General features: G+C 35.4%; 1 pseudogene; it reads left to right on the top strand.

Annotated features, from left to right (window-relative positions):
* The first annotated feature begins 1,675 nt into the window (after positions 1 to 1,675).
* Positions 1,676 to 3,234, top strand: LOC114624525 (annotated as a pseudogene).
* Positions 3,235 to 10,658: the final 7,424 nt, after the last annotated feature.

Here is a 10,658-nt window from a genome sequence, read left to right on the forward strand (position 1 = left end):
ACATGGCAGGATAAATAGTTTTATCTTAGATCAGAATTCTTTACTTCAAGGACTAGAAATCCTGTGCCTGTATATCATTGGTAATCTGCTTTTATAAACGTTTGCACCCTAGAAAGTGAGGGTGTGGGGGGAGATAAGAAATAAAGCAAGAAGAGAGAAGAGAGCCGAATCAGCAAAGTTCTGTCAGTGCACAGATCCAGTGTTTTTCACTATACACTACATCTTAGGATTTTGTGAAAAGGACATATTAAATTCATGTAAATGAATTTCATTTTATTTAACACGCAGGAGTATCTTTTCAGGATAGGTAATATTCATTAATTCTCATGATCCCTCAGTTTGTCTCTTCCCAACTGGTCCATGTATCCTGTAGTCCTGTTCCAGTTCTTTAAAATCTGTCTCACGTGTCAAAGTTTTCTTCTTCTCAGTGTTAGAGCTCCCTAAACTTGCAGCCCTCCTATCTGACTTCGAATTATGCAGTACTATTACTTATACATTTTAGTTGTTTTCTACTATGATAGACATTGTTTCTTTCCCTATTTTTATTTCAAAGAAATAGTATAAAATTATAACTTTCTATACAGTTCAGTTTGATAAAGGAAACACTATTTCATTCATCCATCCTTATCAAAGTTTACTTTAGAGAAATGAAATTTCTTATTTATCAAAGGTTCCTACTGTTCTTTCTTAATCACAGATTCAGAAGAAACATCTTTAAGCTTTGCAAGTTCATTTTTGTTTTCAAAAGATGTATTGTTCTGGGCAAAATACCATTCATACCAGTTTATCAAGCCAAAGCAAGAAAACCTGAGTGCTAGAAACAAAAGCTGGCCACTACTAAAAAAATAATCTCCACAAGGTTGACAGTTACCTTATATAGCATCTAGCCTTCTATATAATGTGAATGAATTACTAAATGTGTAGGACCCCAAAGGGCTGCTATGCCCTGGCTGAGACTTTCTGTGTGCTGCTGTCTGCCAAGTAACATTCTGCAGTTTTCCCAAGAACAAAACATCCTGTTAAAGGTGTGATACCCCAGGCTAGGACTTTCCACTACACAAACTATTACTCCCCAAGTTGAGTTCCTGTTTGTGTTTTTCCCTCCCTGGTTTGGTGTATATATTAAACCTTCTCAGTAAAAGCTTCTGCATTCTCTCATAATGAATGACCCAAGTCTGTGATTTTTATTAATCCCCCAGGCCTATGCCCAAGCTCGGTTTGTGGCAGCACTGGTGGTGACAGGATCATTCCTGAAAGAAGCCGTCTGGCTCAGTGAGTGAAACTTATTGGATAAGCTGCATGGGATCAAACCAAAAGTAAGTAGCACTATGTGTGTTTTGATAATTTTGATTGAACCATGAGTACTAGGACTTCCTCCCTACAAGTAGTAGCACAGGATGATGCAACTAAGAAATCCTTGCATGAGGCAGAGAATAGTTTTAGTTCTGAGGGTGAAGGAGAAATTTTAGAAAAGGAAAAACTGAAGAAATACAAGGTCAAAAAATTGGAAGGGAAGCCTGGAAAAGGGCAAGTGAGAGCAGACAAACAACTCAGTCCCGGGGCAGCAGTTGTGGCAGCTGTGAGAGCATGATGGCTGGGCCAGGGGCATTTCTACTGCTGCAGCAGCAGTGGCTTCAGGTGGCTGCAGAGTCTGCGATGGTGGCCCGCACTAGCCATGCCGAATTTAAAAAAGGAGAAGGAACCACCAAAACTGGTGAAAAGTGCAAAAGGTTCAAAAGAAGGAGAAGATACAGCAGAAGCAGAGATAGCCAGCAGGAAAAACAGCCTCGCAAGCTGTCCAGTCTTTGACATCTACTGAAATAAAAGTTCCAATCTCTTAGCCCATCGTAGTCCCTGTGAAGAAAAATAAATGGCAAAACTCTTCATGGGTTAATGCCAGCAATAATAGAGAACTGCAAACACTCCCATCTTTAAAAGATGTTCTTCCTATGGGTCAAGAGAAGCTTTTTATCCAGAAGCTATGTCAGTTTTGTGTCCTCTTTGACTTTGTTTCTGACCCACTGAGTGACCTGAAGTGGAAGGAAGTAAAGTGAGCTGCACTAAGTGAGATGATGGAGTATATCACCCACAACTGGAACTAGATCACAGAGCCCATTTACCCCGAGGACTTCCACATGTTTGCAGTTAATGTTTCCAACTTTGCCACCCTCCTCCAATCCTACAGGAACAGAATTTGACCCAGAAGATGAACCAATGAGGGAAGCAGCCTGGCCTCATCCACAGCTTGTTTATGAATTTTTCTTAAGATTTTTAGAGTCTCCAGATTTCCAGCCCAATATAGCAAAGAAATATATTGATCAGAAGTTTGTATTGCAGCCTCTAGAACTCTTTGACAGTGAGGATCCTTGGGAGAGAGATTTTCTAAAAATTATTTCTAAAAATGACCCTCCACAGAATCTATGTGCAATTCCTAGGTATGCATGCTTACATCAGGAAACAGATTGATAATATATTTTATAGATTTATCTATGAAACAGAGCAACGCAGTGGCATAGCAGAGTTACTGAGATCCTGCAAAGTATAATTAATGGATTTGCCTTACCACTAAAGGAAGAGCACAAGATTTTCCTGTTGAAGGTGTTGCTGCTCTTGCACAAAGTGAGGTAGGTCCCTGAGTGTCTACATCCCAAGCTGGTGTACTGGATCATGCAGTTTTTAGAGAAGGACCGCACCCTCACTAAATCAGTGGTAATGACACTTCTTAAATACTGGCCAAAGACTCATAATCCAAAAGAAGTAATGCTCTTAAATGAATTAGAAGAAATTTTAGATGTAATTGAACCATCAGAATTTGTGAAGATCATGGAGCCTCTTTTCCAACAGTCAGCCAAATATGTTTCCAGCCCTCACTTCCAAGTGGCAAAGCAGGCACTCTATTACTGGAATAATGAGTACATCATGAGTTTAATCAGTGACAATGCGGCAAAAATTCTGCCCATAGTGTTTCCATCTTTATACAGCAACTCAAAGACCCACTGGAACAAGACAATACATGGCTTGATATACTATGCTCTGGAACTTTTCATGGAGATGAACCAGAAACTCTTCAATGATTGCACCCAGCAATTCAAAGCAGAGAAACTCAAAGAGAACCTAAAAATGAAACTGCAGGAAGAAGCATGGGTTAAAGCGAATTCCCAGGTACTAAAAGAGAGTAATTCGGGAGTGTTGAGGTATTGTGTGACACCTCCCAGGAAGGAGATGAAAATTTAGACCTTGAAAATGAAGGGAGGGGGGAGTTTCAGAAAAACAGTTGTCCTCTCTCTGGCCATGTTAGCAAAAGAGAAGGAAAAGGCTGTTTCAGAGCCCTCCTGGGAGCAGAAGAAAATCAAGAAACATCGTGCTTTCTCTCTGGCTCCTACTGGATAAATCCTTAGTTCAGCTTTCCCTTTCTTGTCAGTTCATGGCATACCTACCTGTCCATGTGTGTTGTCTGTTTTTGTTTTAATGTTTGAATGATTGTTGTTCTATATTTTATATTTAAAAAGTGTTTATTGAGTAAGATTAAAAATTTGCAACTTCGATAATAGAAAGTTGGTTTAACTAGTATCTCAGGGCTGGAGAGATGGCTCAGTCGTTAAAGGCCAGGCTATAGTGGAAAGAGCATGTTTGAAAAATTATCTTGAAAGAACAAAAAATGAGTTTACTTCACACCTCATGCAAGATTTTAAATTTTTTATTAGTGGATAAGGATGCATTGTCTGCCACATACAGACATTGGAAATGAGCCCAGAAGACACTGGGCTTAGTGAAATGGAAAGAATTAACATCATGTTTGTGGAAAGGCCCTGACCCTGTGTTAGTCAGGGAGAGAGGTTCTGTTTGTGTTTTTTCTAAAGATACCGAAAGTCCTGTTTGGATTCCTGAGCACTGCTTGTGCCCTGTAGCTATGGAGCCTTACGCAGGCAGCGATCTACTGAAGCTTTGTGACAAACCCCCCAGTTCTGATGTCAATGGGGATAAGTAGCTTGGACTGACCGGTCATAGTTACAACTAACAGGACTACTGGAAAAGCTGCAGTGGGTTGATTTTTTTTCCGATTTTTCAGACAGCAGTCCCAGATAATTACTAAGCAAGTACTCGTGTCACTCTCACGAGAGAACCCTACTGCCCAGGTTTATTCTCAGCATTAACAGAGAAAAGTTAGTCCATGACAGGCAACTCCTTTTCAGTCCTTACCTACCTAAGACAGGGGCCCTGAAGTTGGCAGGGATTCCCAGTGACAGGTAATTGGTATTGATGGAAGGTGACCTAGGACAGATGTTATTCACCTATAAAATAAAACGGGGGACCTGTAGGACCCCAAAGGGCTGCCATGCCCTGGCTGAGACTTTCCATGTGCTACTGTCTGCCAAGTAACATTCTGCATTTTTTACAAGAATAAAGCATTTTGTTGAAGGTGTGATACCCCAGTCAGAGACTTTCCACTATACAAACAATTGACCCCCAGTTGAGTTCCTGTTTGTGTTTTTCCCTCCCAGGTTTGGTTTATATATTGAACGTGCTCAGTAAAAGCTTTGGCATTCTCTTATAATGACTGACCCAAGTCTGTGTCTTTTATTAATCCCCCAGGCCTATTCCCAAGCTTGGTACTGTGGCAGCACTGGTGCTGTCCTAAATGGAATTGTATATCATTACATATATAATGATATGCAAGTCAGCTAATGAGTTGAGTCATATATTTATTTTTCTTGGATTTCCTTGTGCATTCATTTTTAATTTTGGTTATTATTATTTTTTGCTTGTTTAGTTTTTTAAATTATAAAGAAAGAAAAAGAAGAAGAAAGTGTGTAGAATTGGGTCAGTTGAGAGGTGAGAGGGAATCTGGGAGGAGCTGAGGGAGGGATAAAAACATCACCAGAATATAATCTACGAGAAAAATATTTTCATATAAAAATTAAGAAATTAGAATCTATTTAAAGGAATAATTTACAACTCTGAAACAGAAATATATGTACTATTATTCTTAAATATAACATTTTCTTCATTGCTGTGCAAACTAATTGTGAGAGATAGCGCTATTATATGTAGATAGCTGTGTTAACACTATAGGAATCAGAGTTAAAACAAGCTAGGGGGGACTTTCTTTTTGGTATTTTAAAGTCCCTGGTGTGTGGGAGGGTCATCCTCTTGAAGATGGGGTTGAAGTTGGGATGAGGAACTGTGGGAGAGTGGACTGGGAGGTAGGTAATGATTGAAGTGTAAAAAAAATTAAAGTAATTAATGTAATATATATATATGTATATGTATATGTATATGTATATGTATATGTATATACATATACATATACATATATATATATATATATATTGCACAACAACAACATATGGATAGTTGTCAATATTAGTTTGTAGTATATTTTGAAATTGTGTAAATTGGCAGCTCTTGAGGAGACAGATATATTAGATAGGCCTCATAGTACGTATATATGAGATTGTAGCATTTTGTGACAGGTTCTCATGTATATAGTTCAAGGTATCCATGAGTTCAATATCCCCCTGCATCAGTACCCTGAGTATTTTATTATAGATAGTGTTTTCACTCTCTGTCTTGCACTTATACTTTTAGAATTGTCATTTTGCAGTTTGAAATAATTCACAAATAATATTGTAAAACAATTGAAACTAAATATTAGAGAACAGAAAATACAGGGAGTAACATTCTTTGTATTATGGGTAAAAATGCACTTTGGATGCTTCTCCAAGAAATGACAGTTTAGAACTTAGTACTTATATTGACGCAATGAAAGTTCTGTATGTAAAACAATGAAGAAACATAGATAAACACAGTCATTCATTTCTGCTTATTGCTAATGAAACCTGAGAAGATCATTGAAAATGATTGAAATTAAATTGAGTTTTGTATTGACTATATCTGCTTATTACTTACAAAATTCTGAGAATCCATAACACAGTTTAATCACTGAGATAATCTTAATATAAAGTTTTTGCTATTATTCACTTAATTAAGCTGTGTTGATTCACTTTGCATATTTCCGATAACTTTTATATTACCTACCTTGTCCTATGGATGAATAAGAGGGTAAGTTAAATTGAAACAATAGTTTTGAATATAATTTGCATATTTCAAAATGTGCAAAACTTTTAAACAGTAATGTTCTCTGTACTAAATTTTGTTTTGTGGTGTGCATTAATAAAACATTATCAGTGGAAAACAAGTGCTGTAAAATGAGACAGGAGAACTATCTGGAAAAAGAAGGGATCAGCTTAAAAGGAAAGGCAATTGTAAAAGGCAACATGGGAAAGAGATGAAGAGCAATGGAATAAATACTTGGCAATTTTAGGAAAGAAATGCTTTTTCTATGCTAATGTAAATAATAAACTTAAAAATTAAAGGAGAAAATAATCAAACCAATGAAGTACATATATATTAGTTGAAATTTCTGTGTTTGAAAATTATACTAAAGCAATACTAATCTAAAAGTATAGTTATTAAATATTTGATAAATTTCTTGTGTCTATACATAGCAAGACATATACACAGTTGTAGGGGAGTTACATAAAGTATACAGTAAATAAATGGAAAATTCTGATGTACATACAATAATCAGTAATAATCATTCCCCCCTCCATGCCTATTAATAGTGACAATAATTGCTGTGGTTGGACTATGATTTGATCATTTTATGCTAATAGGCTCATTTACAGTATTCCAACATTGTTCTCACCTTTTTCATGTCAGTGTTAATGAAAACAAGAGAGATGGACAGAGCCATATTTTATGCTCTTCCCAATGGTCTTCATATTTTTTTTATCAAGCTCAGGATGATATCTGGGTACAGATGTAAGTAGCCTGACCACACCAGTCTTCCTCCACATATATGAAGCAGGGAATGTAGGGGTTAGCACACACAGTTCATTCTTATACCTCTTTCTGAGTGTTGCTTCTTCTCTTGAAGTTCTAGCACCAATATGTTAGATATTAGGCACAAGATGAGTTTTTATGTTACTATTTCCCATGCACATATGTGTGTGTGTGTGTGATGGTTTGTATATGCATGGCCCAGGGAGTGACCCTGGTAGGAAGTGTGGCCTTGATGGAGTAGGTGTGTCACTGTAGGTGTGGGCTTAAGACATTTACCCTTGCCACCTGGAAGTCACTCTTCCACTCCCAGCCTTCAGATGAAGATGTCGAACTCTCAGCTCTGCCTGCATCATGCCTGCCTAGATGCTGTCCTGCTACACCCTTGATGATGACAAACTGAACATCTGAAATTGTAAGCTGAAGTTAAACATTGTCCTTGATAAGTCTTGCCTTGATCATAGTGTCTGTTCACAACAGTAAAATCCTAAGACTGTGTGTATTTATGAATGTATGTACACACACACACACACACACACACACATATATATGTGTGTGTGTGTGCGTGTGTGTTCATCATTTTTATAGGAAATTTTACATTGGAAGCAGAGCCAAAGATACCATTTTTTTCAACCATCTGTACTCAAAGCAGAAAAAATTATGCGTGACTTATTGTCTTCTTTGTGATTATATACGTTATATAATGCTCTACCAACAAACATGAAGTTTTGCTTTTTGATTCAAAACAGAAGAAGTGAAGGCTTTAAAATTCTTTCTTGGGAATATCTTTGTTTCTATCAAGTTCATCTTATGCATTGTTTTGGACATCAAAACCTATATTTAAACTTTCTCCTTTTGTTTTACATTCTTAATAAATCAATTTCTCAAACAAGAGTAAGCCATATTCTGAATTTACAATGTCCCTTCACTTTGAAAGTGCCTATTTTTTAGTTCTAAAGTATTACAATTTCTGAATAATTATTATAAGCCAGAAATGTTCTAAGTACTTTCTATAAATTATGAAATCTAATGCTCAGAGTTTTTGTATATGAGGGTTATTAAAATCTTCAATTTTACTACCTTTTTGACCATCAAATTAATTTTGAAACATGAAAGACAAAGATTAGGAAATAAATCTTGGCCCAATCTGATCCTCCAGTTAAATTTCATTAGAACTGAGGAGTCTTCTGTTCTAAACATAAAAGAAAATATAGAATACAGGATAATAAAATACATTGAAATATTTATCTTTGAAGAATAAAAGTATTAACACTTTATATTTTGTCAATATCCTTTTCTTATTTTCCCAATACTCAATAAGAAAAAAGCTAACATATTTAAAACAGACATTTATGTCTATAAAATACTAATCTTGTTATTATACGTTTATTTAGTATTATGTTACTAAGTAAAGATTTTTTAATATATCTATAGTAATTTTACCGTTTGCTCATTAATGATTTCTCAGCTCAGATTATGATTATTATTAAAATCTGTAACTGTTCATTATATTAGTGGTCAGGTCTATTGTTCTTTCCCTTCCCACAGGTATTGTGGGAACTGAATGTGCTCGATAATCTCACAGGATTTATAGTTATCCTTCGTCAGAGATAGTATCATTTTTGAAAACTAGACAGTCTCTTCGCTATAAGTACATTTCTTGGAGATGATTATTCACCAGAAATAATGTGAAACTACATATTAAAAGCATCTATGTTCTATAGGATATATGAGACTTATTTTTTCCTTTTTTATTTTCTTTCAATTTGTATTTTTAAATTACAGTAAAATATTTTTTGCATCTTTATTATCAAAAATTACACATTTTAAAAATCTGTAGTTTCTACTTCTGTGGTATTTTTTAAAGACATTCTTTTCCCTTTTAGGTTAAAATCATTTTCTACCACACCCCGCCTCAACAACCAAAAGAAAATGAAACGTGGTTAGCACTTATCTTTTTGATGTTATCATAATGTAGATGTTTATTACATAAGGAATTAAAGAATATATACATATATATGTATGTATACATACATATATATTATATATACATACAAATATATACATATATATACATATATACATATACATATACATATACATATACATATACATATACATATATATATATATATACATGTGTGTATGTGTGTGTATACTCATTTGGACATATGGAGAGAGAGAGAGAGAAAGAAAGAGAGAGAGAGAGGGAGAGAGAGAGAGAGAGAGAGAGAGAAAGTTCCATGGAGATATATTTTGAGACTAATACAAATTTAGTTATTTTAAATCAAACTTAATACTAAAGTCTTCAATTTTTTTAATGAAAATAATAGCAGATACTATGATCCAGTTTGCTTATATGGTATGCTTTAACCAGGCTAATTGGTGGTCATATCACACAATATCATTTTTAGTTTACAAATTATAATTTTAAATTTAAGTTTTAGTTGAATATTTGAACCACAATTAGAACTTGAGAACACTTTTTGGTTACAGCTGGGCAGCCTGACGCAAGATTATATTTATAGTTGTTCTTTGTTTTTCTGTAGTTTTAGCGCTTCTCCCTTCCTTTCTATACCTGTTTCCCTACATCCTCAATGTTTCAGGCAGCAGCTCTGTGGAGCTGACAAGCAGAAAGTGATGATAAGGCACAAAGGTTTTCCACATCTTTTGAACCTGAGCTTTGTGTCTTTCTTAGTTTTTCATTCTCTTTTCTTCTGTCATTGGTCTCCAGAAATTAATCTTTATTCCTTCCTGTTTGACTGATAGGTGGAACCAACTTCTTTAGAATTGTTCAGCTAAGTAGATACAAAACTAGGAGCCAGCTAATCTCATGCCTCAATTTACATTGGAATTGATGGGAAATACTGACGAAAATACTTTAAAGGAAATCAACCGAGGCTGATGATGTTAAAAACTGATGAGAGAGGAATAATTCAGTAGTCAAAACGCTGATTTTTCTTGACTGAACTGACCAAAACAGTACAGGGATGACTTTCACTTCTTTCCTTTATACAGAATGCTAAAATAAGCTGCTTCATCAGATACAAATGCTTTTCTCAATCAGGGATTACAAAAGGGAAGAAGGACATTATTTAACTTACGCATAGTTCTATTTCTGATTTGAATGCAAAATAAGATTAAAGAAAAGCTTATAAAGATTAATAACTCATGCATTTACTGGAACTGAGGAACAAATTTTTGTTATTGATATTGGTCTGGAATTCCCTTAAGACAAATATTGTATATTTTCTGTTTAGTACCCTTGCTCAAAGATCCATTGTTCTTCATTTTCATCATTTATAAGATGAGGCTGTTGCCAGAATAATTCTTAACAAGTATCTTCTTGCAAAACTGAATTAATTTTTTTGTTTGATTTTTGCCAATAAAGACTAGGAAGCCAGATGCTGGGATGAAAGCCAGCTAGTTCAGAGAGGCAGAGAAAGCACTCAACTGACCTTCCTCCACTGCCAGTATCCCAAAAGGAAATTTGCCTTCTTCACACCATCTAAAAAAAAGAAAAAACCAACCCTCAATCTGAGTGTTCCTCCCTCCTACTATGTGTGCCTTTTCATCCCTCCTCCTGTCTTCCTTTTACACTCTATGTTTTTTTCCTATGTTCACTCCTTGTCAGTTGGTTGCTTGCTACACCTGTTGACCTATGGTTGACTTTATTTAATCTTGTTTACAGAAAACAGAAAGCTATTGATTTAAAGGTGTTTCCTAGGGCTAAGCCATACCACAACAAGAATAAAGGTTTATCCAGTAAGTAACATACATAATTGGGTTTCACAGTGTGATCAAATATCCTGCAT

This window comes from Grammomys surdaster, unplaced genomic scaffold (genome assembly GCF_004785775.1).
Source record: "Grammomys surdaster isolate TR1022 unplaced genomic scaffold, NIH_TR_1.0 65, whole genome shotgun sequence".
Taxonomy (NCBI): Eukaryota; Metazoa; Chordata; class Mammalia; order Rodentia; family Muridae; genus Grammomys; species Grammomys surdaster.